This window comes from Scleropages formosus, chromosome 24, assembly GCF_900964775.1.
Source record: "Scleropages formosus chromosome 24, fSclFor1.1, whole genome shotgun sequence".
NCBI lineage: Eukaryota > Metazoa > Chordata > Actinopteri > Osteoglossiformes > Osteoglossidae > Scleropages > Scleropages formosus.
The window spans coordinates 2,237,219-2,264,494 of record NC_041829.1 but is presented as its reverse complement, the minus strand read 5'-3'; the positions used below and the strand labels follow the sequence as shown (position 1 = coordinate 2,264,494).

The following is a 27,276-nucleotide window of genomic DNA, read 5'->3' as shown; positions in this document are numbered from 1 at the left end:
CAAGACACAAGACTTCCGATTAGTGCTGAACTCCAGGTGAAGCCCTGCTGCTCAGGTCAGTTTGAGAAAGGAAATACCACACAGGGCAGCTACCAACCAAACAAGACCAAGGTCATGAAAAGTGCTGGGCATTCTGACAGAATTAGACACAGTACATGTTGATGGCCTTCAAAGCCCAGCTCTCTTCTGCAATTCTCAAAGCCCCATGCACACTTACCATATTGTGCTGCAGTCCATCTAATTCATGTAGACAGTCAAGAGTTTGCCTCATTTACATTCTAAATATTTTTTGCATTTAATGCACTAGAATTTAAATCCAATTATCCAATGCCAAACTTAATAAGAATACGGATACTTGGAGAGCTTTCTTGGACTGCACGGATTCTGTGCGCTTCAATGATAATACGCATACGTACAATGGCGCAAGGCAATGAAAGCACTGGCAAATTCAAGCAGACAACAGTGTTCTGCTTTTAAGGTCATTAACCATCTCATTAGCTATCACAGCAGGGATGCATGGCCAGGACTGAGCTCTTCACACAGATTTCCTGTGAGAAGATCTAATTTCTTTTTATAAGCCAAGCCAACAAATGGGTCGGTTTGGAACTAATGGCAATTAACACGAGCGTTACTAGTGGTATGGGTCACATTATGCCGTGACATAGCTCACGCTCTCCATAACTAAAAAACCAGACCCTTTGGAGCATCGCAAATGGACCAGTTCTGCGTTGCAAACCCAGAGACCCAATTATTGTCACTCGACCCAAATGGTTCACAATGTTGCTGGCCATTACATTATGCATTCTCTTAGTAGTTCGCCTGGGCTGGGATGATCTTCAAAGCTTTAAATGTGTTCATTTTTAAAGGAATCTGCTTGAATGAAGGATGTCAGAACAATTCTCAAAGGTTCAACAGCATAGCCCTCTCAGTCCTCTAAATGAAGAGCCTTTCAGGGACAAGGCTGTGTTGCTTGGTCAGCTCCTCTGCAGGTCCTCCATAGTGACTGACCAAAATCATGCAGCACCCTTCTGAATTTGCAAATGATTATTCTAACTGGAACAGCTGGGTTAGTGGTTATAGCCATCACCTATGAACTCAAAGGACCTATGTATGTTACTCACCTCCTGCTCCTACCCTTGAGCAAGGTACTTACCCTGCATTGTTCCAGTAAAATTCACACAGCAACATGAACAGGTAAGTAATTTTAAGTATCTTAATACAAACACCAATCAATTTGTTAACCAGTTAATGGAAATGATGCGGATATCAAAATTTCAGATACCAAAAGCCTACTTCCCATTAGTTAACGTGGGAGGAAAAAATAATATGCTCCCAGCACATTCGAAAACCCCAAAACCAATTTTCTCAAATATCACTACAACACTGCAAAGCACCCACATAACTATCAACCCATGGTTTCAGCAAAATATAAAATAAACACACACACACAGACTGAAACCGCTCATCTCTATAAAATACATTTTCTTTTAAATTTACTAATTTAGCAGATGCTTTTCTCTAACGTGACATACATCTCAAAAAGCAATACAAATGTGCACACATTCCCAAAAAACCAAAAACTAACCTTTCCCGCTAATTGCTCTACTGTCTCCTCAATTATTTAATTACATGATGCACCTAATATGGTCGACAGACACTCCTGTGGAATTTGGTGCAGTTCCCACTCTCTGAAAGCAAAACTCCTACCTAACATACCAACAGGGAGAGAGATCAGGATGCAGATATGCCAACTACATTACATTACTGCTTCACTCGCACAGCATATGATTTTTATTTATTTTGGACACACTTTAAATAAACTGTTGTGCTGATTTTTTGTTCTGTAAATCAAAAATTGCATAATAAAAAAGAGGTGATGTAACAAAATTTTCAATAAAGAGTGTGTAAATCAAGAGATGCCTGTATTGCAAATTGCTTTGAAAAAAAGCTGTAAATCAGTTTACATTTATTTATTTAGCAGAAGCTTTTCTCCAAAGCAACAGAAATTTCATAAAAAATAATTTGTGCATAGGGGGTGTGGTGGCGCAGTGGGTTGGACCACAGTCCTGCTCTCTGGTGGGTCTGGGGTTCAAGTCCTGCTTGGGGTGCCTTGCGACGGACTGGCGTCCCGTCCTGGGTGTGTCCCCTCCCCCTCCGGCCTTACGCCCTGTGTTGCCGGGTAGGCTCCGGTTCCCCGTGACCCTGTATGGGACAAGCGGTTCTGAAAATGTGTGTGTGTGTGTGTGTGTGTGTGTGTGTGTGTGTGTGTGTGTGTGTGTGTGTGTAATTTGTGCATTACCTTAGTAGAAAGAGACATAGCTGCAGATGTGTCATCTTAAGTACAGTTAGTTTGTTTCCTTCACAACATGCACTGACATTCATCACACAAGTAGCTGCATAAAACATTACTAGAATATCGCCGATTCCTACACCTTCCTAGTAGTTTTTAATTTTTTTTTTTTTTTGAGATACATCTTAACATTTATGTTACATTGCACGAGTGGCTCTGTGAAGGACTGATCCGAGCATGATCATGAACATATATACCTTACGGGCCTGAACATTTATACCTTACATGAACTTGAGAGATCATGGGCGAAGTGAGTCTGGAAGAGATGAGTTAAAACCCTTTTTAAATGTGGACAAAGATTCAGCAGTTCTGAGCGAGAAGGGTACGTCGTTCCACCACAATGGAGCCAGAACCGAGAACCTCTGTACTTTGTCTTTCGTGCATGGGACTATCAAGCAGGCAGATGTGGAAGAGCGTAGCAGTCTGTCTGGCGTGTAGCAAATGATCAAGTCCTGTAGAAAGTGCAGTTCCATTGATGAATTCGTAGGCCATAACCAGGGTCTTACATTTAATCTGGGCAGCTGTGGGAAGCCAGTATAGAGAAACGAGTAGATGAGATACATGCAGACACTTCAGCAGGTCAAACACAACTTGGGCAGTAGCATTCTGTATCAGCTATAGGTGTGTGTTGGCAGTATTAGGAAGGCCAGACAGTGAGTTGCAGTAGTCCAGACAGGATATCACCATGGCTTGGGCAAGTAGTTTTGCAGAGTCGGTTGTGAGGTAACGACGGATCCTGCGGATGTTATGCAGGATGTATCTGCAGGTCCAGGTTGTGGCTTCGATGTGCTGAGAGAAAGAGAGACTTGAGTCAATCATCACTCCCAGACTTTTAACCCAGTAGGTAAGCAAAATGAGTGAGTTGTCCAGTTTGATCAAGACAGGAAGACAGGCCAGCTGGGAGGTATAGGACCCGTTTTGTACAGGTTGAGTTGTTGGTGGTGATCAGACATCCATGCAGAGATGTCTGAAACGCAGGCAGTGATGTGCGCGGAAATGTCTGATGCTCCAGGTGGAAAGAATAGGAAAAGCTGGGTATCATCAGCATAGCAGTAGTATTTGAAACCATGGGAGGCAACGACAAGGCCAAGGGAGGAGGTGTAAATCGAGAAATGCAGAGGACGCAGTACCGAGCTCTATGGGACACCAGTTGAGAAGAACAGGAGCCCTGCCAGACTATTTGATAGGATCTGTCAGGTAGGTAGGACTCAACCATCTTAGTGCTGTTCCTTTGATCCCAAGCTGACAGAGAGGAGAGTCAAATCTGGTGACTGACAGTGTCAAATGCAGGTCAAGGAGGATAAAGACCAAGGAGAGGGAGGCCACTCTGGCCGACTGGAGAACATCAGACACTGCCAGGAATGCCGTCTCCATGGAATGACCAACTTTGAATCCATATAGATATCCATCATGGAGATGGTTCCGGGTGAGGAATTCAGAAAGTTGATCACAGGCCGCTCGTTCTAAATTTTTAGACAGAAAAGAGAGGAGGGAGACTGGCCTATAGTTTTGAAGGTTTCATTAGCAGAGGTGAAATGAGAGCAGTTCTGAAGACAGATGAGAAGCAGCCAGAGGAGAGTGAGGAGTTGATTATCTTAGCGATGAAGGTGGAGAGTTGTGGTGAGATGGTCTGTAGGAGTGAGGGTGGGATCGGATCTAGGAAGCAGGCGGTGGATCTGTGTGATATCAAGAAGTTGGAGGCTTCAGACTCAGAGTGGCTTGAATTCGGAGAGAATGTCTTTGCAAGGAAGTCCAGCACAAACAGGGCAGGGTGATGCTGAGAAGTTGAATTCAAGAACTCAGATGTGGCTTCAGTCAAAACTAAAACCAAATAAAAACTAATTTCTCTCCCCTTCAACTGCAGACATACAGTAAATACATTCATCTTTCAAAAATGGCCCAGTCCCAGTTCTCTTTCGCCACAACAAAAAAAAAAAAAAAAAAGAAAAAGCCAGGCTGAGTGGCAGATCTCTCAGCTGTTGATCAACATCACCCATGGATTGGTAGTGCTGTCTGTATCCATTCTGACAAAGGAAGAACTGAAAAATGGGAATTGTCAGAAGAACAGCTGACAGACTCATATATATCCTCCACTTCCCGAGGTTCTGTAGAAAAGAGATTTCCTTCGCTGATGAAAATGCTCTTTTTTGTTGCCATTTTCTGGGTGCACACCGTAATGTATGTCAGCCTCTTTTTGTTAGTATGCCAGTCATTTTAAGAGGTAGGCTGCTAATGCCATCCACACACTTAGCCTTTACAGTATAGCTCAGTTGCTAGTCAACAGTCAGATCATGCGAAAGCCACATCACAGTGTCAGCGCAGGACACACTGAAAGCGGCAAAACCTTCCGAGTGCTTCCCATCTTTGAAGCCCTGCGGAACTTCGAGGACAATGGGGAAGGAAAGAAAATATGGGTTAAGAAAGCAGAGAGACAGTGATATTGCAGGGAAGGCCCAAATCACAGGAAACAAAATAAGAATAATGGATAGCAGCTGATTCACAAGACAAGTCCTGCAGTGATTAACATATTGGCCTGAGGAATCCCCACTAGAGTGCATTGGATTTACTTTACCTGCACACATAGAAACGACACACACGTTGCCAAAGGCATAATAGAGTAGTCTGCTGGTTAACTACCCACTGTCACCCTGCTAAAGTCATAAATCCCTGTAAAGTTAAGACGGGCACAAACAGGGAAGGGAGGAAAGGCTTCTCTTAACCTGTGTAATGGTACAGGACATCATCCCTAAAAGTGGCCATTTGAGGCAGACTGGCAGTGAAGGAAATGACAGCTGGACAGCATCCACGAGTCTGTATTTGTGGCTAGTGGAGGAGCAGACACCTGGTGCACCCTCTACAGGGTGACATGTTCTCTCCTGGACAAATGGCATGGTCTCACTTACCCATCAACGCCTTCCTCCCCCCCCAGCTAAGGCTAACCCTCATCCTGCGTCTGTGTCCAGTGCAGCTGGTTCCCCCAGAGCTGCTCCTGGCAGAAAACTTTACTCGTTTGCAGGCAGGCACACAGACAGCACAGTAGGGAGAGAAGCGGGAATGCTAAACAGCCGCTTAGCGTGTCCTTGAGGATGTGTCACTGTCCTTAGTCAGCCCCAGTGATCGGAGGGAGACAGAGCCTGAGGCTCACGAAGCAAACAGAACACATGATGCTAAGAGCGATCCCACGGTTTTATTTCGTAAGGAGTGCAGGGGAGGTCTGGATTCATTTGAGAAGTCACCAAAGATGGCAGAAATTCATTGCAAGTTTAATCACTCCACATCCTTTTTGTTTTAAGAAGTCAATTAAAAATGTAAGCACCCCCTTCAATCTGCCTGCAACGCCACCCTACAGGTTTGTAAAAACTATATAGGAGGAATAGAGGAAAAACTGTCAAAAACCAAGGGGGTGGGGGATGAGACTGAATACTAAACAGGATTTGTGTTCAATCTAGCAGACTTCAACCTCGATACTTTACGTGTGGGAGTCATACTTTGTTACCCTGAAACAGTGAAAAGTCCTTCATTGTGGAGTTAGCAATGGTCTTCTGAACATAATTTACTTTCAGCCAAGAATTCCCTTTGTATCCTCTATTTGTTTACACTGAAATTGAAGGCTTCTGCAGTGAAACACAGTTTGAGGAAGGGCATACATTGCTACGGTTATATATTTGTGAAAATGTGGCTCTTCCTCCACAAAAACCAGACTGTGGAACACATGAAAGCGAATGGAATCAACGATTTCAGTTATTTGGGAAACACTGCTACCTGGAGACGTGCTTTTCAGGGTTATGCACTGCAGATCTTAGTGTGTGTTTCCCCAGACTGGCCCTTATCAGTCAGAGTGACTTCTGGACCTTATGTTTCAACTGCAATTCTACTGTCCCAGTTCATACTACAAACGTACATTCAGTTATCATCTGCTTCATGCAGCCATAAACTCGTAACCATGATTTTAAACAATGGGACCATTTGCAGCTACTAGTGATTTTATGCATGTGTCAAAAATTTCAGAACAAAGTACTGTACTTAAAAACATTAACTTTGTTTAAAATTCAGCACATTAACAATTCTTTATGTCTGTCTCAATGTAGACTTAGTTATCCCTCCAAATTTACTTTGCTTCAAACTTTGAGAAGGGCATTTATTCCTCTCATCTAGGAACAATTACAGTGTTGTCTGAGTCCAGACTAGACATCTGAACATTAAAAAAAAAAAAAAAAAAAAAAGAAAACCGAGTACCATGGCTATCACTAACAAATTCTTGAGAAGCTGCACCATGTGTGATTGACTGCAGCTATATTTGGGTACACATAAATTATATCTGAAGAAAATCTGCAGTCACATGACTTATTTATATACATACTCAACATACATACCATACTTGATTGTATGCACCTATTTTGAGTGTGTATGTAAATATGTCATGTGACTGCAGATTTTCTTCAGATATTCCCCATATTACACTGCGCTCAAAAAGTATTGGGATACTAGTTAAAATTAGCTCATTATATCTGTATGCTCAGGAAATCTAACTTCAAATCCAAGACGAATATCAGAGAAAAGCAAAGAATATCCTCTTTTCTTATGGGCATTTTATGCATAAAAATTTTTTACCATTATGCAACAACAGCACTTTTGTTCTGGGACATACACATTTAGCGGTGTTTCTAATCACCCAGACAATTCACACTGCATACAATTTACACACATAAAAAGCTGTGAAGGTCTTGGCATGTTTGTGAATTTTGAAACTGTGTCTGGAGTCTTTCATTTGAATTAGTCAGCAAAAGTCAACATGAAGACCAGAGAACAGACTCTGACAGAAAAAGGCAATTTGAAAATAAGAAAAAAAAATGACAAGAGAAATGGCTAAGACTCATGGCACTGCAAATTCAACAATGTGGAGTGCTGTTAAGAAAAGCAGAACAAGTGGAGGAGTTAAAAAAAAAGGTTAAAGACAGGGCATTAAAAAGACAAATGTAGCACATGACAGAAACATTTCTATGTGTAAAGAAAAACCCTAAAATTACTATTGGACAAGTCAAAAATAATGTGGGGTGTGGAGGTGCAGATCTCTAGAAAAAAAAATCTAGAGGCCTTCAGTAAGAAAAATTTGGAAGCTATATGAAAGGTGTGAGGCCCTTATCATTGATGGAATTGAGGAGATAAAAAGAAACAGGCAATGGCCATAAGGACATCACTTCTAATGTGTCTTCTACAGCAAAGCATGGGCATGTATGCCTGTTTTGATAACTTTATGAAGATGGAAGCAGACACACATAAACAGACAAAACTCAGATGAATGCAAACAGAAGTTGTCTGCAAATATAAGAAACAATGAGTTGCCATCCAATAAGTGTGGTGGTATTATGTAGGAATACAGAGATATAGTGTGTGCTAAGCACAGGAGTTCATCTAGAAAGTGAAACTTTTTAAAGAAGTCTTTAAAGCTAAGCATTCATTTAATGAGTGGAGGCAGAAAACCCAACCGAGAGGCAACAAGTGGGGAGGGGGAAAAAAAAAAAAAAAAAAAGTCTTTGCGATATTCATGGGACAATGGACTGATCACGCAAGGGAACTACAACAAAATAATGACTTTTCCATTATCTTTAGTTTGCTGTCTCAGTACTTAGGATCAACTGAATGTGGGGGGAGGAATGAATGTTTCTTTGCAAAATGATTAATTGTACTTGCAAATATGCAAAATTAAATGTGACTCTGTTAACTCTGATTTACAATAATTTTTTCATGGATATTTCAATCTCTTCTGTATACAACAAGAAATGTCCGAACAATCTTTGTTTATTTTAGTTTTGCTGTATTTCAGGTAGGGGGCGTGGTGGCGCAGTGGGTTGGACTGGGTCGCACCGGGTCCTGCTCTCTGGTGGGTCTGGGGTTCAAGTCCTGCTTGGGGTGCCTTGCGATGGACTGGTTTCCTGTCCTGGGTGTGTCCCCTCCCCATCCAGCCTTATGCCCTGAGTTGCTGGGTTAGGCTCCAGTTCCCTGTGACCCTGTATGGGACAAGTGGTTCAGAAAGTGTGTGTGTGTATTTTAGGTACTGGCATGTATTAAAACTATTTTACATAACATATTCTTGCAGGATTCCTTCCATTTATTTACTGTATATAGATCTTTTGTTACTTTTCAAATTATGTTGTATCAAAACTTAAGCATACTTTCCACACTATTTGGTATCGTCCTAACTTTGTATATACTCTATGTGTCAGTGTTAAGCCAATTATTTACATCTTACAATATAAGTTTCCCATTCCCAAAAATTGAAAAACTTGTGTCTGACAGAATGCAGTTGTGTATTCAGTTATGACAGTTATGCACTGTAAAATGGTGAAGTAACCAATTTCTAATGTTCAACTGTCACAAATGACTGCACTGCAGCTTCTGTAGCCTGCATCTGGAATTCCATGGTTCTGCAGTATAGACCCTTCCATACAACTGCAAAGGCGCTGTGCAAACAGACTGCCATTGAATTCCTACTGTCAAGGTCTGACACCTACATAGACCTTTGAATCAAGCATCTCCACTCCAACAGGAGCAATGGTAAATTTCCTAACTAAGCCATCAGCTTCAGCATCTAATTCCATCAAAGGATACTTTTTTTTTTAAATAAACAAATAACTGGTCTGGACCTGGTATGTAAGCATGCCTATTTCAGCAGTTTCAGTGTCAGGTCCTAGCAGATGCAAGGGTATGATTGTTTCTTTAACCTTTAATTTCACTGAATGGCTAACTGAACAAGTGACAAGATACAAACCACGTTAAAACACTAATCCATAATTCACTACATCATTAATCAAAGTAATCATCTCACTAAACAAATCTTAAATTTGAGATCAGTAATAATTTATTCTGTTTTAAATTTCACATGACCCAATAAAAATTGATGGTATTTTATCAGCAAAAGCATGGTTGTAGTTTTTCTAATATTCATAACTACAGTTTCTCCTCAATAATATAATTAATGTAACTCAATTTAAGATTGCTAACCTAATCCATCACCCACTATGAGCTCAACTGTGCCATTTATCTGACAAACAGCAACAAATCAGCAGTTCTGTGATTGTAGAAACCATCCAGCACCAAGAATGCAAACCACTGGGTAATGACATCCTCTACAGTTAAACCCTGTAAATGAAAAAAATAGCTCTAAGGGTTAGATAATTATTTTTATTTGTTAGTTGCAGCTTAGCCCAGAGCACCTTAATCTAACAGCGCTCTTGTGTATGTGAGTAAAAATTGAGGAACATTCCCTGGACTCAACAGAAGGACCTTCAGGATACATGTCCATGTCTGTAAGCATAGCAGTACCTGTTGCCCGAGCTCTTGGGAAATCCAACTCTAATTGAATTCAAGTAGAAATTATGATGACTATTCATTTCTTCATGAAATAACCATAACTGAATTAGGGGGAGAACAACAAATGGAAAATAAATTAATGAACAAAAAAGTTTGAGCATGTGCTGTGAAAGACTGTTGATGCTGGGGAAAAGAATGGTAGGAATATAGTTTTTTTCCAGGTATGTCCTCCATTCCCATGCGCATCCATGTGGCAGTTTATAGGCTCCTGAAACTGCTGGAGCTGCAGATTGTACCATGAACCAGCAGCAACTGCTGGAGGAGAAGGAAACATGCGTGAGCACCTCCGATATGGAGCATGTCCTCTCATTAATTAACCTGGGTAAAGGAGTGCATCCACAGAGGGGAATAAAGGGAGCGTATCGACAATATCCAGAAGTGGCAACATCATCTCATGCCCGGGGGAGATGTCTGAGGACCAGCCTTTCACATACAGGTTTTCCAAGTTTGTGCACCTGTGTGCATGACCATACTGCTACGCATATGCACTTGGTTGTCTGAGTCAACAGGTCTGTTTGTGGAGCACCCTAGACCTCTAAGTCCAGGATTTCATGGCTGAACCTTAAAAAAAAGGACTAAAAACATAAAATCAAGGAAATTTTCCCAAGAATGGGCTCAGATAATAGGAACTCCATATTTAATGTTTGTTACTCTTTATCTTGTTATGCTTCTTATTAATCCACCATCCACTAAGCAATACATAAAATACCAAACACAAAGGAGAGGCACATCATACTACATCAAAGACAGTGGTTTTTATCTTACACTTCCCTCACCTTTATAATAGCATTTGCCAAAGGAAAGTACCAAAGTATTTATACACACACACACACACACACACACACACACACACACACACACGTCTACAACCGCTTGTCCCGAACGAGATTGCGGCAAACTGAAGCCTAACAAGGCAACGCAGGGCACAGGGAGGGGACACACCCTGGATGGGACGCCAGTCCATCGCAGGGTACCCCAAGCACAACTTGAACCCTACACCCATCCCACAGCAGCACCCCCCAATACAGAAAAGGCTCAATTTTCACAAACGTGTATATTTAGAGGACATTTCACAAGGCAATAACTGCTTTAACAGCCCTCCTTTAAGAACAAAAGTGTTAAATTGTGTGGAAATTACATAAGTAACTACTCGAGATTTAAAAAGTCTATAGATGTGACCCCCAAAGACATTTCAACATTCAAAAAAAAGGCCATGTACAAAAATTTTCAGCCCTAAAAACTAAGTCTGAATGAGTGGGAGGATACAGGACCAACTTTAATATTAAGATACCTAACCGATACTCAGATACTTAGATGAATCAGTGAAGAAAGACTTCAAGGTCATTCACTTGTAAACATTTTTTTCATTATAAAACAGATTTTTTCTTTACATCTAAAAGACAAAGCTAAAAGAACAAAGGCAACTGGACTTCCATGAATTTTCTTGAATACGTTTCATCACTCATCCAAGTGGCTTCTTCAGTTCTAAAAGACTGGTGGGGAGTTCTGGTTTTAAACTTCGAACATCTATGGGTGGAGCCCATTTGAGACTCACATGACTGGGGTCTGTTAATGACCCAATAATCACCTGCCAATTGGAAGATGTTATTGAAATTAACCTGGGTGATATCCTGTTTTTCTACAATTAGCAGTACTTAACAACCCATTAATGGCCAGAGCCACCAGACCCAAGGTGTAAATGGGTGGGAAGCTTTTTTCTTTATATCATTTTACTTTAACCGAGACTAATGTGTAACGTGTGCTTAGAAAACTATAGGATTAAAATATGTACATAACTGAAAACAAGCATATCAGTGACAAAGTGTCAGGGTCTGCAATTTTAAATAAGATTTATACAATTTAATAAGCTTTTCTTATTTAAATTTGATTTTTTTTTTTTTAATTTTGAGCATTCTTGGTAAGTAAATGTATATTTTAACAGCAATGTTACCAAAATATTTTTCTTATTCCTGAAGATGTTAAAATTGTTTAAAGTTGTTACATTCTGTTAATGTCACTGATGCATTATCCATGGCTGCTGTCAATCAGCTTATTTCGGACATTACGTCTCCTGTGGACGTAGAGTCCGTCTTTAGCATATATAAGCTTGTCCAGCCTAAATTTAGGAACAGGATTAGCACAGGAAACATGACAAAAGTTGTGCTTCTCTTCAAAGCCCTAAACAAGAACTTTGAGCTGGGTGAGCCATAAGTAACCCATACTTACATTTACATGTGTTCATTTAGCAAACACTTTTCTCCAAAGCGACTTCCAATAAATTCTATGTAGTGTTATCAGCCCACATACCTTATTCACCAAGGTGACTTACACTGCCATATATACTACTTACAAAGGGTGACTCCTCCAAATATCAGTGGAACACACACTCTCGATCACTCACACACTATGGGGGAAATTAAACAGCATGTCTTTGGATTGTGGGAGGAAACCAGAGCACCTGGAGGAACCCCCACGCAGACATGGGGAGAACATGCAAACACTACAGTTCATTCACAGACTAAAACTGCTGGTGTTCGCAAATAAAAGACTATAATATCAGTATTATCCAAAAGTTGTGGTGTAATTTAATTTTTGACATGTTTTTTGATGTGTTACAAGCTGTTTAAAGCTGACTTGCAGATGAAACACTGATTTAATTATCCCGGAGTCCTTGTCGTTATTCATATAATTCATTGATTTTATTCATTCATGTCCTTTGTGCTGACAGTTTCCCGTAATTTAAAGCTATTTTTAAGTGCTTCTAGATCCGTTACCAAACAAACCTTCTAAGATTTGATGAAAAACAAATATACTGAAAAATCATTAAATTTAAATAAAGGATTTCATTTTTTTAAATCTTTGATTTAAATCAATTATTTCAATAAGCATGATTGACATTGGCCAACACTGGAAAGTGAGAACACCACAAAGTTACTCAATGCCTTAGTTAAAGTGCACAGAAGAAAAAAAAATACAACCTTTTTCACTCTGTGCTGTATACAGCCTAAACAACTGAAGTAAAAAACCAGAACGATACACGAAAATAATATCTATAATAAAAAAAATATTAGAGCAGTTTCTGTTCAAACAATTCACAAAAGCCAACCTGTGTTTTCTGACTCCGTGTGTGTGCGCGCTGGAACGCTTGCCAGTATGAAAACAACACTGTGTGTAAAAAATAAAAGTACTAATCAAACTGACAATCAGTGTCAATATGTTAAAGACCTGAAGACTACTTTACGCAATATTCATACACTAGCCAGCTGCATGAATTAACGTTTCTATATTCGCATCAATAACCAAGGGGGCAGTTTTAACTATTAACTACTGAGCGGGCAGTGCTGTTCATAAAAAAAAATCATAAAATGCGACACAACAAGATGATGGTAAATACCAAAAACACAGGTCAGGATAAATGTATAATTGTTGAAGCTCACAAAGGGTTTGTGCAAAATATTATAATATTGAATATTGCAATGTGCAGCTGCATCGTATATGACTTCACACACAGTTCACACAGAAGCAGGACAGTGTATCGATAACCACACGTTTCACTGTCACATGATGACTTCAGTTCATTACAAGCAGCCTACCTTAAGCGCAGTGGCTGGTGTCCCCAGTGTCTGCCAGTGTCCTCGGAGGGACCGGTCGTGCACAGCGATGCGATGGCTGTGTCGGACACGCGCCACTTTTCCGGAAACGTCTGTGAAATTGTCAGTGAGTCTGTCTCGCTCGGACTGATTGACAAACTGTCTTTCAACTTGTCCTTCGCCTCACTCACTCTCTGATGGACTGACTTAAAATGTCAAACCGTCTGTCAGTGCGTCTCACCGACAGACTGACAACCTTGTACGTCAAACTGTCCGTCAGCCTCTCTCTGTCAGACCCGCTGACAGTCTAATATACTGTCTCTCGCTGTCGGACTCGCAGTCTGCCTGTCCTGTCCTGTCCTATCGTGTGTGTAAAGCCTTCAGTCCCAGAGGCTCACACAGACAGTCCTCTTTAGCGGCCCGCTCAAAAATAGCAGGTGCAGCCATTCGCAGGGGACTTTCTTCATCCTTAGCTGAGCCCCGATTGTCTCACAACTTCTAAAAGTGCCTTGGCAACGCGCACACACTGGAAAGTGTGGCGAGAATTCACCCCGAGCCAGTCCCTTGTCTCAGCTGCGAGTCTCCAGACCAGAGCCACTGAGTTCTGCTGCTCAGTTTCAGTGCTCCACTTGTGGTGTCAGTGCTGCCGAGTCAGTTGGGAACAATGTGTAGCAATATTCTGCCAAACATCGAGCACTTCACCACTCAGGTCTAACTGTGTGAACGCAACACAAAGTGAAAGGGAGCGAAGTGGGAGTGTTAAGCACAGTCGCTGTGTTTTGGGACATATCTGACAGTCAGCTGACAGCACATCCACGGCGCGCGGCTCCCACTCACAACAAAACAAGCGGCTCTTTGTCCATATTCTTCTTCCCGCACACCACCGGCCACCGGCTAACAGGCGGCACATTCAGCACCAGGTGACATTCCCGTCTCTGAAGAGCGAGACACAATAAAGAAAAAAAAATTAAAAATGAACCTGTGCGCACCGAGGAGAGACAACAGGCTCGTTTTCCCTCACGGTTTACCGCGCTGAGCTAGACACGCAGCTCACGCGCCTGCTACTGCTGCTAAACGAACGAGAGGACTCTTCGCAGGCGATTTAACAGCACGATTTCCCACTCTGAGGCGCTCCGCGGTCGTGGTGGGACAGCTCCTCGGACCCCCCGCTGGACGCAGCCTACACACCGGCGTCCAGCCCCTATCGCCGGCTCCCGTGGGCACGGACAGGCCTGGTGCCGAAAGAGCACAGGAGCAGCTTATCTCCGAGGGGATGCTGCATTTAGATTCCTCCCTCGTTCGGCGCTGCTGGTCGTCACAAGTCCGCTCCTTCAGCCTGGAGAAGTCCCACCCCCCGTCCGCCGCACACACAACCGCTGTAAATCAGGTGTCCACAACTTCGCGAAAAACCAAGGGAGAAGGCCTCCTGTTGAGTATGACGGTCCCCTCGGCCTCTTTATTGCGCAGATGAACACAGGCGGCTCGCGCAAGCAGCGACACCTCGCCTGTGGGCTGCAGTGATTGTGTGTTCCACATTGAAGGCGGCCTCTCGTTCCCTTCCCAGTTCCCCCAGCCTCCGCTGGTCCTGACAGGGCGCAACCGCCCAATCCGCGGCTGCTAAGCATCGTAGGTCCCACCCACTCATTGGTAAGTCGGGAAAACGCGGCTTGGAGTTTTAGGAGTGGATTCGGAGAACGCAGAAAATGACACCATTGACACGCAACTCGCATTACTTTGTTCCGTACATGCCGTACGTTACACCAGTACTTTGGGTTTTGGTAAATTTAAATTCCCAAATTATTTTAGTCCTCACTCAGGACAAAACAATCTCCATGGGTTATTTTAATATTCATATATGTCATCGGATACTTTTGCTAATAGTTTTATGTTTCTTTTAAATTCCGGCGGTTAAGTTTTTTTTTTTTTCTTCTCTCTTTCTCTCCCCTTTTTCCAGGGGAGAGTGCGAAGCACCACCAGGCACTATGCTGTCGACAGTCCCGCACCTGGGGGAACCCGCAGGGGTCCGCACAGCAGGAGAGTGCAGTGAACGGCTGAGCCTCGCCAAGGGCGAACCACTCTCTCGATCACGCTCGCATCTCTCCTGCCAGGTAAGTATTTTTACTCAACTGAAGTTGCTACCTCTCCCACGGACCATGTATTCCCTAACCGTACGCCCGATCTCGTCACATTTATTTACATGATTTACATGTATTCATTTAGCAGACGCATTTCTCCAAAGCAATCAATGTACATCATCTCCTAGAAATAATGTGTTCAGAAGCGACACTTAGATGCAGACGCGTGATTCTTTAAGGACATTTAGTGTACTTTCCACCATATTATGAACCAATGCCACATGCGTAGCTGCATAAAGTTAATCTCCTACACAATTCCTAACAACATTTTTTTTTTCTTTTAATTAAACATTTACATATATGTGTGGGAGGGGCGCTGTGGCGCAGCGGGTTTGGCCGGGTCCTGGTCTCCGGTGGGTCTCGGGTTTGAGTCCTGCTGAGGTGCCTTGCGACGGACTGGCGTCCCGTCCTGGTTGTGTCCCCTCCTCCACCAGCCTTACGCCCTGTGTTGCCGGGTAGGCTCCGGTTCCCCCGCGACCCCATATGGGATAAGCGGTTCTGAAAATATGTGTGTGTGTGTGTGCGTGTGTGTGTGCGTGTGTGTGTGTGTGTGTGCGTGCGTGCGTGCGTGCGTGTGTGAGTGAGAGGGAGAGTTAGTAGCTGTGCGAAAGTTTATCCGTTATTCAGCAGTTATGATCTCAAAGTTATAGAGTATGAACATTTACACATTACATGAACTTAGATCATGGCAGAAGTGGTGTCATAACTTGCAGATATTCATAATGTAAATGTCATTTAAAGGAATGACATTTACATTATGAATATCTGCAATCTACATTTACATTTATTAATTTAGCTGATGCTTTTCTCCAAAGCGACGTACATCTCATGGAAAATAGAATCTGTGCATTACCTTAGGAGAAAGAGACATAGCTGCAGATGTGTGATTCTTAAGTACAGTTAGTTTGTTTCCTTCATCATGTCAGACAGATGGACTGGAGACAGGAGGTAAGGTAATGGACCCAAGTGCGAGTCGGCTTTATTTCAGGAGGGGAACGCTGGGGAAGATGAAAACAATGGTCAGGGAAAGGCGAAAGTCATTCGAGGCACAGAGGTCGATACACGGGCGAAGCAAGCCGGTAGAACACGCGAGGGTCAGGAGCCAGGAGATCAGAACACGAAGCAGGACTAAGGGGCAAGAAGTGCGCGATGAATCCGCAAAACAACTAAGGGAGGTGTTTGCAAGAATCCGCACTCCTGTGCGGTTACGGAGCTCCCTTTATACCTCGCCAGGTTGACAAGCCGCAGGTGCGGTTGCTCGGCTTGATCCCAGGGGCATGACACACCATACATCATACACCGACGTTCATTACACAAGTAGCTGCATGAAACTTTAGTAGAATATCACTGATTCCTAATCACCTTCCTAGTAGTTTTTTTTTTGGAGATACATATAAAAATTTACATTACATTGCAGGAGTGGCTTTGTAAAGGATTGATCCGAGCATTATCATGAACGATTATACCTTACCTGAGTTTAAGAGATCATGGGCAAAGTGAGTCCAGAAAAGATGAGTTTTTAAGACCCTTTTTAAATGTGGACAAAGATTCAGCAGGTCTGAGCAAGAAGGGTAGGTAGTTGCACCACAATGGAGCCAGAACTGAGAACCTCCGTGCTTTACCTTTCATGCATGGGACCACCAAGTGGGAATGAAGACTAAATGAGACTATTTTCAACCATTACAGACAGTCCCCAAGTTACGAACATCCAACTAACGTACAACTCTTACTTACAAACCACCCCCTTACTAACCGGAAGCTAATTTTTTTTTTTGTCACCCTTAAGTAACAATCAAATTAAAACTTCATAATTAAGCATGTTATATTAAAAATTCAAGTTACTGTATATACAATGTTTTGTAATAATAAACGGGCGCTAGTTTGCAAAGCGCATCAAAACATTATGCGTCTACAGCGGTTTTGTCACACCCTCCTTCTCGGCAACCTGGAACACCTCCGGCTGATCAGGGTCCAGGCACATAAAAGGACAGCCCGGAGCACAGGAAGATGCAGAACCTTGTTCAGCCTTACTCTTCGCTCACGCTTCTCGGATTGATTTGCTTACCTCTTCCCTGACCATCTTGCCCTTGTTCCTGTTTCCTTGTCCCTCCATCCATCCATCCATCCATCCATCTTCCTCCGCTTTTATCCGGGGCCGGGTCGCGGGGGCAGCAGTCCGAGCAGAGTACTCCAGACTTCCCTCTCCCCGCACACCTCCTCCAGTTCCTCTGGGGGAACCCCAAGGCGTTCCCAGGCCAGCCGGGAGACATAGTCTCTCCAACGTGTCCTGGGTCTGCCCCGAGGCCTCCTCCCAGTGGGACAAGCCCGGAGCACCTCCCCAGGGAGGCGTCCAGGAGGCATCCGGAACAGATGCCCGAGCCACCTCAACTGGCTCCTCTCGATGCGGAGGAGCAGCGGCTCTACTCCGAGCTCCTCCCGGGTGACTGAGCTCCTCACCCTATCCCTAAGGGTGCGCCCAGCCACTCTGCGGAGGAAACTCATTTCTGCCGCTTGTATCCGCGATCTCATTCTTTCGGTCATGATCCAGAGTTCATGACCATAGGTGAGGGTAGGAACGTAGATCGACCGGTAAATTGAGAGCTTCGCCTTATGACTCAGCTCCCTCTTCACCACAACAGACCGGTACAATGACCGCATTACTGCGGACGCCGCACCGATCCGCCTGTCAACCTGCCGCTCCATTTTTCCCTCACTCATGAACAAGACCCCAAGATACTTAAACTCCTCCACTTGAGGGAGCAACTCCCCCCTAACCCGGAGGGGGCAATCCACCTTTTTCCGACTGAGAACCATGGCCTCGGATTTGGAGGTGCTGATTCTCATCCCCGCCGCTTCGCACTCGGCTGCAAACCTCCCCAGTGCACGCTGCAAGTCTTGACTTGATGAAGCCAACAGGACCACATCGTCCGCAAAAAGCAGAGACGAGATCTCGCGGCCACCAAAACAGACACCCTCCGTTCCCTGACTGCGCCTAGAAATTCTGTCCATAAAGATAATGAACAGAATCGGTGACAAAGGGCAGCCCTGGCGGAGTCCAACATGCACCGGGAACAGGTCTGACTTACTGCCGGCAATGCGAACCAAGCTCCTGCTCCGGTCATACAGGGAACGAACAGCCCGTAGCAACGAGCCCCGAACCCCAGAATCCCGAAGCACCCCCCACAGGATGCCACGAGGGACACGGTCGAATGCCTTCTCCAGGTCCACAAAACACATATGGACTGGTTGGGCAAACTCCCACGAACCCTCCAACACCCTAGTGAGGGTATAGAGCTGGTCCGGTGTTCCACGGCCAGGGCGAAAACCGCATTGCTCCTCCTGAATCCGAGGTTCGACTATCGGTCGGATTCTCCTTTCCAGTACCCTGGCATAGACTTTCCCAGGGAGGCTAAGGAGTGTGATCCCCCTGTAGTTGGAACACAATCTCCGGTCCCCCTTCTTAAAAAGAGGGACCACCACCCCGGTCTGCCAGTCCAGAGGCACCGTTCCCGAACTCCACGCGATGCTGCAGAGGCGTGTCAGCCAAGACAGCCCCACAACATCCAGAGACTTGAGAAACTCGGGTCGGATCTCATCCACCCCCGGAGCCTTGCCACCGAGGAGTTTTTTGACTACCTCAGCAACTTCAGCCAGGGTAATGGACGAGTCCCCCTCCGAGTCCCCAGCCTCAGCTTCCTCTACGGAAGGCGTGTCGGAGGGATTGAGGACATCCTCAAAGTACTCCTTCCACCGCCCGAGAACATCCTCAGCTGAGGTCAGCAGCGCACCACTTCCACTGTAAACAGTGTTCGTGGAACACCGCTTCCCCCCTCTGAGTCGCCGGACGGTTTGCCAGAATCTCTTCGAGGCCGACCGAAAGTCTTCCTCCATGGCCTCACCGAACTCCTCCCAAGCCCGAGTTTTTGCCGCGGCGACTGCCAGAGCTGCGCTCCGTTTGGCCCGTCGGTACCTGTCAGCTGCTTCAGGAGTCCCATGAGCCAGCCAGGCCCGATAGAACTCCTTCTTCAGCTTGACGGCATCCCTTACTTCTGGTGTCCACCACCGTGTTCGGGGATTGCCGCCGCGACAGGCACCGGAGACCTTATGGCCGCAGCTCCGAACCGCCGCACCGACAATGGAGGAGCGGAACATAGTCCATTCAGACTCAATGTCCCCCACCTCCCTCGGGACCTGGTTGAAGCTCTGTCGGAGGTGGGAGTTGAAGACCTCTCTGACAGGGGCCTCCGCCAAACGTTCCCAACAGACCCTCACTATGCGTTTGGGCCTGCCAGGTCTGTCCAGCTTTTTCCCCCGCCATCGAATCCAACTCACCACCAGGTGGTGATCAGTTGACAGCTCAGCCCCTCTCTTCACCCGAGTGTCCAAGACATATGGCCGAAGATCAGAAGAAACGACTACAAAGTCGATCATCGACCTCCGACCTAGGGTGTCCTGGTGCCAAGTGCACTGATGGACACCCTTATGCATGAACATGGTGTTCGTTATGGATAAACCGCGACTAGCACAGAAATCCAATAACAACTCACCGCTCGGGTTCAGATCAGGGAGGCCGTTCCTCCCAATCACGCCCCTCCAGGTATCACTGTCGCTGCCCACGTGGGCGTTAAAGTCCCCCAGTAGAACGACAGAGTCCCCAGTGGGAGCGCTTTCCAGCACGCCCCCCAGGGACTCTAAAAAGGCCAGGTACTCTACACTGCCGCCAGGCGCATAAGCACAAACGACAGTGAGAGACCGTTCCCTGACCCGAAGGCGTAGGGAGATGACCCTCTCATTCACCGGGGTAGACTCCAACACATGGCGGCTGAACTGGGGGGCTATTAATAAAACCACACCAGCCCGCCGCCTCCCACCTTGGGCAACGCCAGAATAGTGGAGAGTCCACCCTCGATCGAGTAGAGTGGTTCCAGAACCCAAGCTGTGAGTGGAAGTGAGCCCGACTATATCTAGACGGTATCTCTCAACTTCCCGCACCAGCTCAGGCTCCTTCCCCGCCAGTGAGGTGACATTCCAAGTCCCAAAAACCAGAGTTGGCGCCCGAGGTTTGGGTCGGCCGGGCACTCGGCCCCGACCACCGCCCAAATCACAATGCACCGGCCCCTTACGGTTTCTCCGGCAGGTGGTGAGCCCACCGAAGAGCGGCTCCACGTTGTGGCTTCGGGCTGAGCCCGGCCAGGCCCCGTGGGCATAGACCTGGCCACCAGGCGCTCGCATGCGAGCCCCCCCCTCCCCAGGCCTGGCTCCAGGGTGGGGCCCCGGTGACCCCATACCGGGCGGGGTAAACGGACGCCTTGATTTTTCCATCATAAGGGGTTTTTGAACCGCGCTTTGTCTCGTCTGTCATCCAGGACCTGTCTGCCATGGGAGACCCTACCAGGGGCATGTAGCCCCAGACAACATAGCTCCTGGACTCATTCAGGCACTCAAACCCCTCCACCACGATAAGGTGGCGGTTCACGGAGGAGTCCTTGTCCCTCCTTCTCCTGAAATCTCCTCATCCCCTTCGTCTCCCTCGACAGCTCTTCAACTCACGGTTTTCGGATTCTCCTCATAACGAGGTCTGATGACCCTCTTCCCGGACGGAAACATGACAGGTTTGTGGGCGGGGCACATGAGCCCGAGGTAGGACAGACTTCCTTCTTTTCCCATTAACAGCATCTCATGTTACTGTATTTGGCTTTAATTTTTTAGTTTTACCTAACCTAACCATGGCATCAAATGTGATGCAAGTGATGGTGATGCGCGCGCGCGCACACACACACACACACACACACACACACACACACACACACACACACTTTCTGAACCGCTTGTCCCATACAGGGTCGCAGGGAACCGGAGCCTACCCGGCAACTCGGCGTAAGGCCGGAGGGGGAGGGGACACACCCAGGACGGGACGCCAGTCCATCGTAAGGCACCCCAAGCGGGACTCGAACCCCAGACCCACTGGAGAGCAGGACCCGGTCCAACCCACTGTGCCACCGCACCCCCGCATGTGATGGTGATGCATTCAAGAAAAATGAAACAATCACGATTGAAACTAAAGAGTAATAAAGCAAAAGGTGAAATGCCAATGAACAATGGAAAAGTGAACATTAAAGTTTCTTTAATGTTTTGCACACGCTCTCTTTCTGTCTCTCTCTTGCTCTCAGAAAGCACTCTGCTACAAAAGTCACTTCTTCCCAGTTGCGGATTCTCACTCCGGACAACTGCCCGCCTCCCCGACCCTCCCTACTAGAACATGTCTAGTCCTTTGATTCTGAATAAACGATTCTGCACTTGGGTCCAGCCTCTTCAGTGTCCTCTGTTCATCATGACAGTAGTGACATTTATTATTATCTCTTTCTATTTCTCTCTCTATTATAAATACTGTAGTTATATATATTATCATTACATTGTATTATTGTTGTTACTGTATTATTACATTAAAGATGTTTTAGTGTATCCAAAGTGTTTCTTTAATGTTTTTTATGAATAGAAAGGTAGACAATATACAATATACTAAGTCAAACATTTAACAAACTCACATTAGATACCCACTATACCTAACTGTTCCGACTTACATCAAAATCCAACTTAAGACAGACTGTCTGACAAAAGAAAAACCAAAATTGTTTGACGTATTGATGAAAACTGTATCGCTAAATTTATCGATTACATGAGCAAATCTAATTTTTAAATGAACACAAATATAGATCAAGTGGCTCTTGAATATAGGCTTAATTCTGCTGTAAAAGTCACCTTAGATTTTGTGGCTCCACCAAAAACTAAACTTATTCAAACCGCAAGAATCTTGCAGTGATTCAACAAATGAAGTTACAAAGTTAGAATGTCGTAAATTAGAATGTAAATGGTGTTCAACTAAACTGTATGCTTATTATATATCCTGGTCCGATTCTCTAAAAAATGTCGAAAAGCACTCAGAATATTACAAGAACTTAACTGAGGAATAGCGGAATAGTCCTTGTTTTTAATACCAACTTTACTGCTAAAGACATAGATAAACAATGTAATTCTGCTTTTTTTGCTAATGACAAATTTATCTCATTTTAAGCAATAAATTAAATAATAAATTAAATTAAATAAATCAGTTGTACTCTCTTCTTCGGTCCTAGTCAGTGGAAGGGGTCCTGGCTTGGAAAATATTATGTGCTGTGCACACCGTTTCAGTAGCTTTGACTTAATCACTACAGAGGAAATTAACATGATAATTTGCTCAATGAAATGTACTACCTGTGCTTTAGACCCTAACCCCACTAAATTACTTAAAGCTGCAGTTTCTGTTCTTGAGGACTCTATTATCAAAATCATCAATACCTTACTTAATGGCTGTGTTCTGAACGCTTAAGCCGTCATCATTAGACCCCCACTAAAGAAATCAAATCTTGACTGCAGTAACTCAAGCAATTATAGACCTACCCCTCTCATCTACTGTTTTTATCCAAAATTTTAGACAAGATCGTAGCTTCCCAAATTGTAAATATCTTAATCATCTTAATATATTTGTGTATTGTCCTCTACACAGCGTTACTGGTCTGACAGTCAGCTAAACTTCTAGCCTTCACACAACTCTAAAGACAAGCGTTTCTTTTGCCCACAGCAGGTTTAGGCAAGGGTGAAACTAGAGACAAAGAAATGAACACACAATATATCAATAAGCCATATCCAAGTGAATATACAACCATAAAACATGGCAATTAGTCTGCTGTACAAAAGTAAATACACACACACATTTTCTGAACCGCTTGTCCCACACGGGGTCGCGGGGAACCGGAACCAACCCGGCAACGCAGGGCGTAAGGCCGGAGGGGGAGGGGACACACCCAGGACGGGACGCCACTCCGCCGCCAGTCACCCCAAGCGGGACTCGAACCCCAGACCCACCAGAGAGCAGGACCCGGTCCAACCCACTGCACCCCCATACAAAAGTAAATATGCATGCTCAAATTAATGATCCTTACAGATTCGCTCTGATTTATGAAACATTCTCAGAGAATTTCTATACAGCTATTGCCAGAAGTAACACCATCAAGAAGTTATTAACATAACTACCCAAATTATAACATCTCGCGACAAAAAGACTCTAACATTAATAAAGTAAAACTGAATTGAAACATACAGGCGATGCTGTTGCAGGGCTGAAGATGGAAAAGATTCAGAGAGATTAGGAGAAGAGTTCACCACGTGCACTGATGAAAATAACAGAACTACTTCCTGCTTCGTGAAAGTCTCAGTATTACGTAAAATATACAAGAACCCGCCAGTAGATGGCACCAACTCACATTTCGACTATTAAGAACTAAAAAACAACTTACGTTCAACGCTTGCTCAAACTTCAAGCCCCCCAAAAAAACTATAATCAATTAACTAATAACTCACTGTGACAGCACAATCTGAAAAATTTCAGGCTGGTTTCTGCACTGGTCACAGGACTGAAAAGGCGCTCACTCGTATTGTTAATGATCAGGTTAAAAGGTCAGGTTGGGAGCAGTGGCAGCAGGAATGCAGTCACAGTACCAGACTGTAGTGGTGAAGGGGGAGCTGAGCCATTAAGCAAAGCTCTCTATTTACCAGTTGGTCTACATCCCTACCCTCACCTATGGTCATGAACTCTGAGTAATGACCAAAAGAATAACGTTGCGGATTCAAGCAGGTAAAATGAGTTTTCTCCGCAGGGTGGTGGGACTCACTCTCCATGACAGGAGGAGGAGTTCGGACATCTGTGAAGAACTCAGAGTAGAGCCACTACTTCTCCACATTGAGAGAAGCCAGTTGAGGTGGTTCGAGTATCTGGTAAGGATGCCTCCTGGTTGCCTCCCTTTGGAGGTATACCAGGCACGGTCAACTGGGACAAGGCCCCAGGGTCAGCCCAGGACCCGCTGGAGGGATTATATTTCTCAGTTGGCCTGGGAGCAGCTGGGGATCCCCATGTTAAGCTGGAGGAAATTGCGAGGGGCAGGGACGTCTAGGCTTCTCTGCTCTCCCTATTGCCACTGCAACCCTAGAAGGACAAGCAGGCAAGAAAATGGATGGATGGATGGACCCATCACATATTGTGTATTTAGCAAAATTGTAATGTAATGCCAGTAGCGTAACAATAAATTGTACTTTTGCTGAGATGTAAGTCGCTTTGAACAAAAGTGTCTGTATAAATGTAAATGTAATGCAAATGTAAAATGTTTTACCAAAAAAATATATAAAATTTTGGATGAGTAGTAATTTTTTCTCTCTGAATGTAAAACAGAGGTTCTTGTGGTGGATTGGGGGGGTGGTGCTGAAATTCTTGACACAATCATGTCAGTCTTTACCACCAAACCTGTTATTTGTGTCTTGTGTTGCTACATTGACTAGGTTGTGCTTCCTGCAGCTGAGAAATATAGCTAAATTAAGACGATTCTTATGTAGTCAAGATGCTAAGAAGTTGGTTAATGCTTGTGTTTCAAGTAAGTTGGACCATTGTCATGCTCTATTGTCGGGCTATCCGTACCAGACTGTATCCAGGGTACAGTTGGTATGGAATGCTTCTGCAAGAATTGTTACTGGCGACTAGGGAGAACAATAAGATAACAGCAATATTTAAATCGCTGCATTGGCTTCTGGTTAGAGTTGATTATAAAATCTTTCTTCTGACTTATAAGGCAGTAAATGACATTGCTTCATGTTACCTTTGTAAGATTATTGATTCTGATATTCCAAGATGGTGTCTTTGTTCATTGGATGTGGGCTACCTTAAAGTACCTGTGATAAATTATATCTTAGTAGGAGTGCCCAAACTTTGAAATAGTCTGGTCAGGAATGCCCCGACTGTCACAACCTTTAAATCCAGGTCCAAGACTTACTTGTTCGCTCTGGCATACAACTAGTGTTATTCCCGTTTTCCTTTTGAATAAAGCTTTATAATCTTGTTAAGTCACCAATTACTAACCATTTATTTCTTGCTGAGCACTGTTTCCCTATGATAAGACCTGAGGAGACTGGCAGGATGTGATACCAGCACCCCAAGTTGATTGAATCTGGTGATTGGCTGCCATCATTGACGAGACATGCGTATGTGAACTGGGACATGAAGTTAACACTCTGCAACAGTGTTACAGTTGTAAATTGTCTTAAAATTCTATTTTTAATCTAGAATGCCCAAGATGAGTGGGCAGCCACTGAGACTTGGACCTACAGAGGTTTTCTCTCTTGCTTTTCGGGTGTTTTTTTTTTTGTTCTTTTCCTCCATACCCAGTAGGCCTACTTACAGCTTTGATAACTACATGGATACTGAAGTCATTTAATATATAGCCAACCATCCATTTATTTGTCTTATGCCTTTGTTCAGTGCTCTGTGTCATGTGGCACGCTGAGGCGGACAGGAGGGGAACGGAGAGAGGGACGGGGTCGTCGCAGCTGGGGCAAATTAAGCACCCTATTTCTCCCTCTGTGTCTGCCAGTGAAAGGGAGAAACGTAGGAGGAGAAAGAGAGCATGAGCATAGGGTAGCAGAAAACGACCCCCACACCCATTCCCGAATGACCCCGGGGAATCCCAGCCATACCTGTTCCCTGTTTCCCCTTTTCCTCCCCTTCCTTTTCTGTGATAGAGGGTAGTGTCAATCTCTTGTGAAACTCCAATAAAAAAGTCACAAGAGCAACGCACCTGTGGTCTCTGGCGTCGTCTGTTTACAGTTTTGCCGAAACCCAGGATCCTCTCGCATCATGGACGGAGACCATCTGGAGCACGTCCTCCAGTGTATGCAGTTCCAACGGCAGGAGTTGCTCAACGTGCTGATGACAGCCCAGCTGGCAGAGTGCCATGCTCTGGTCGAAGCCCGCCCTGCCGGCGACCGCCCCTGCCCACCTGCCAAAAACAGGCCTGGAGGTTGATCCAGAGACCTTCCTCGACGTCTTCGAACATACCGCCCGCACCTTCCGGTGAGCCCCAGAGGAGTGGGCCCTGCGGCTCACCCTGTCCTTATGGGCGAGGCCCTGACAGTGGCCCGGCAAGTCCCTGCGGTGGCAGTGGCTGATTACGGAGCCCTCCGGGAGGCTGTCATGGAACGGGTTGGTCTGACGCCTAAGGGACACGGTCAATGCCTGCGTGGCCTGCGATGGGGGGGAGTTGGCCCGGCACTTTCTGGTCATGCAACGGGTCCTGGATTCCGCCCGGAGTTGGTTGTAGCCAGTCTGCCAGGACCCGGAACGGATTGTGGAACAGATGGCCCTGGAGCAGTTTTTTTTGGCCATGCTAGCTGCCACCGCGGACTGGCTCCAGTGCCACCGGCCGGAGACCCTTGTGGAGGCTTAGTGGAAAATCACCTAGCCGCAACCCACAAGGCCCCATCACCATCGTCCATCGCGGCCTCTCCTCGCAACCCGGAGTGCTGGCGGTGTGGGGAACAGGGCCACCTCCAACGGAAATGTCCCGTCATGGATGTCGGTGTGGTGGAGCCTGTCGATGATGCTATCAGCACGGCTGCTCCCCGTCCAGCTTCTTAATACCGAGCCCCGGTAAGGTTCCGAGGAGGTATCTGCTGGGTGTTGTTGGACTCCGAGTGCCAGCAAATGATGGTCCATCAAAGCCTAGTTTCGCCGGGGGCATGGCGTACACACTGCACGGTGAAGGTTCGGTGTGTTCACAGGGATATGCACCATTATCCCACCGTGAGGATTATGTCCCAGGTGGGGGGCCGACCACATAGCGTGTGGGCCTCAGTCGCACCGTGACCGTCCTTCCACTAATACTGGGGTGTGACTTTGCACTAATAGTAATTTTTGTAAATTTGTGATTTACACCTTGTGTTTTTCTTTCCTTATGTCCTTACAATTTAT

General features: G+C 45.1%; 1 protein-coding gene across 1 annotated transcript in view; it reads right to left on the bottom strand.

Moving 5' to 3' along the window:
* large1 (LARGE xylosyl- and glucuronyltransferase 1) overlaps positions 1 to 14,860 on the bottom strand; it is a 114,173-nt gene extending 99,313 nt beyond the window's left edge. Inside the window, exon 1 of the mRNA XM_018756092.2 lies at positions 13,315 to 14,860. The gene's annotated coding sequence lies outside the window, so the exon portion shown is untranslated. The remainder of the gene's footprint in view (positions 1 to 13,314) is intronic.
* Positions 14,861 to 27,276: the final 12,416 nt, after the last annotated feature.